The 3,495-nt window shown below is 39.1% G+C and overlaps 2 pseudogenes; both read left to right on the forward strand.

Annotated features, from left to right (window-relative positions):
- The first annotated feature begins 1,190 nt into the window (after positions 1 to 1,190).
- Positions 1,191 to 1,311, forward strand: LOC134937472 (5S ribosomal RNA; annotated as a pseudogene).
- Positions 1,312 to 1,600: 289 nt separating this feature from the next.
- LOC134937558 (5S ribosomal RNA) lies at positions 1,601 to 1,719 on the forward strand (annotated as a pseudogene).
- The last annotated feature ends 1,776 nt before the right edge of the window (positions 1,720 to 3,495 follow it).

Genomic DNA, 3,495 nt, shown 5'->3' on the forward strand with positions numbered 1-3,495 from the left:
TATAGATGCCTAGAATAAAAGTGTGTGGACAGAGAATGAGGTAATAAAGGCGACCGCTGGTGCCAGACAAATTTAGAAAACTAGGCAGTTTAGTAAAAAATGGAAAGCATTTATTATGAAGCACTAAAACAAATCCGAGTGTTAAACAGGTGGGGATTAATACAGTAAAAATACATGCACAAGAGGATAAATAAAACGCATAAAACACTCGTAAAAAGACTTCAAAAAAGACATAAAAAGTAGGACATAAAATATACAGGAATAAAAGCGACAAAATTTAAAAAAAGAGAGGAATAAATAGCTTAACTTAGTATTTGAGGTTAGATCAAGGTAGCACCCAACGCGTTTCGTCCTGTGTGGACTTCATCAAGGGGTGATTTGAGACTAGAGACAGAACTTCTATATATACTCATCCTGTAAAGGAAGTGGTGCTTACATCACTTCCTGTGATTAATTAGTTAAGAGACTCAAAAAAGGCCAGAAAGCAAAATACACCACAAATAAAATATACTTATATACAACAGAGCATCAGATATTAGGAGTGTTGTTTAAAAAGTACAATATAACGTGTGTAAGGCATGGAACACAGCATAAAACTGTGGACTTCCTGTCCGGGCATTGTGTGACCTCACATCCGCCCCACATCTGGTATCCATCTTAACAGAGTGCGCATGCGCGCGCTCCGTGTGTCGGGACTCGTCCGCGCTGTTGAAGGGGATCTTTATTGCGGCGGACCAGTTCCTCTACACACCAACAAAGAGTATCGGATCAAACAGTTCATAAACTGCAACACAACATCAGTAATCTATCTCCTGGAGTGTCCGTGTAAAATGAAGTACATTGGAAAAACTAAGAGGCCATTGAAACTTCGCATCCAAGAGCACATCAGAAATGTAAGGAACAAAGTCTTAACACACGCTGTATCAAGACACTTCCATCAATGCCATAACTCTGACCCAGAGGCACTAACTTACAAAGGCATCGAAATGGTATCCCTGGGAGTAAGAGGCGGTGATCTCTCTAACCTCCTTTCCAGGAGGGAGATGTTCTGGATCTACGAACTGAACACCCTGCACCCAGATGGCTTCAATGACGGATATGAAATTGCACCCTTCTTGTAATGTAAGCAAACTTTGGATACTAGTTACCTTTACCTTTCTCCTTTCAATTTATCCCTGCCTCCTGAATAATATTACAGCCATACCGCACTGGACATGCCCAACCCCGGCCGATCTTGGAAGCGAAGCAGTGCTTTGGGCCTGACCAGTACCTGGCTGGGAGACCCCCAAGGGAGATCAGGTGCTGTAATGGATTCTTGAAAAAGGATAGGACAAAGTATTCAATCTAGAAATACCCTATACAAAGTACCCCACATTTCTGATTTCCTAATTCCATCTTTCTTTCGTGTTCCTAATCCTTCCCTTTTTTTTTTTCCAGGAAGGATTTATATGTCTTTATGTAACATTATCTGGCTTTCATGCACACGGCCTCTGAATCTGTTACTACCTAGGCCATTAGATTAATCTAGACCCGGACACTGAATATACCCCTTTTGTATATGCGGCTGATTTTGAGCTCATGTCTAATTTTCCCACATCATTATTACAATCATACCACCTTGGGGACGCCCGACACCGTCTAATCTTGGAAGCTAAGCAAGGCTGGGCCCGGCCAGTATAAGGATGGGAGACCTCCTTAGAACATCGGGTGTTGTAAATTTACAGATGTTGGAGCAAATCGGAAGGATGCTCTAATAATTATGTGTATGTACATATCGGTATATCGGATTCCGCCTTGTTCCAATTGTTTATATATTTCATTTATTCTCTCTCTTCACATTCTTGTAATAACTTCCCTTGGGGCTCTCCCACCCCCAAATTTTTTTTTTCTCTTATATAACTTTGGGATCTATATCCCAAATGAAGCTTCTATATCGTGGTTCCACCTCTTCCTCTGATCCCCTTCTCTGCTGCGACCACCTTTTGATAAGAATCCTAGTAGCTAGCAGGTCCATATATTATAAGCGTATTTCTCTATGTGTATATGGATGAGTGCGCTATATATAGGAACTTATTTTATCATCTAACAGTACTATTGTGGTGCACCTATATATACATTTTATATTCTCTTTTATTTTTAATTTCAATGTTATCCTCCTTCTATATATATATAATTTATATCCCCTTTTTTGTATTTAAACTGCGTCACCATATTTGCAGACCCCGCTTTTTAATATATCTTTTATATATCTGTAACTGGATATGGAGCTGTGTTAATCCGTGGGTCAAGGATCAAATCCAAAGGAAAAAACTGAACTCGGGGAATTTCCCCAGGCGATCGATCCTGACTCCAAAAACATGGCCGCGGTGAACATGGAACACCTAGGAACTGCTTTTAGCAGGAAATGGTCGACGGAGGACTCTGTTTCCCGCTCCACACATAGAGGAACTGGTCCTTCGCAATAAAGATCCCCTCCAACAGTGCGGACGAGTCCCGACACACGGAGCCTGCGCATGCGCACTCTGTAAAGATGGATACCGGATGTGGGGCGGATGTGAGGTCACACAACGCCCAGACAGGAAGTCCACGGTTTTATGCTGTGTTCCATGCCTTACACACGTTATATTGTACTTTTTAAACAACACTCCTAATATCTGATGCTCTGATGTATATAAGTATATTTTATTTGTGGTGTATTTTGCTTTCTGGCCTTTTTTGAGTCTCTTAACTAATTAATCACAGGAAGTGATGTAAGCACCACTTCCTTTACAGGATGAGTATATATAGAAGTTCTGTCTCTAGTCTCAAATCACCCCTTGATGAAGTCCACACAGGACGAAACGCGTTGGGTGCTACCTTGATCTAACCTCAAATACTAAGTTAAGCTATTTACTCCTCTCTTTTTTTAAATTTTGTCGCTTTTATTCCTGTATATTTTATGTCCTACTTTTTATGTCTTTTTTGGAGTCTTTTTACGAGTGTTTTATGCGTTTTATTTATCCTCTTGTGCATGTATTTTTACAGTATTAATCCACACCTTTTTAACACTCGGATTTGTTTTAGTGCTTCATAATAAATGCTTTCCATTTTTTACTAAACTGCCTAGTTTTCTAAATTTGTCTGGCACCAGCGGTCGCCTTTATTACCTCATTCTCTGTCCACACACTTTTATTCTAGGCATCTATACCAGTGCCTTATTTTACTTGAGGTAACAGGCTGACGCCCTAATAAACTATAGGGAGTGCCCACTAAGCAGTTCTTTTTAGTCATTTTATTGTTTGGTCCCAATGCTAGTGTTGACATTTGAAATACTGCTTCTGTGGCGCTGATAGCTTCCATATATATATATATATATATATATATACATACATATATATATATATATGTATATATATATATATATATATGGAGAGGGGAAAAAGAAAGAAGAAAATAATAAAAAAAAAAAATATACAAATCATATATAAAAAATAGAGTTCTTCTATATCTCTTATA

Source organism: Pseudophryne corroboree, chromosome 6 (assembly GCF_028390025.1).
Source record: "Pseudophryne corroboree isolate aPseCor3 chromosome 6, aPseCor3.hap2, whole genome shotgun sequence".
Classification (NCBI taxonomy): domain Eukaryota; kingdom Metazoa; phylum Chordata; class Amphibia; order Anura; family Myobatrachidae; genus Pseudophryne; species Pseudophryne corroboree.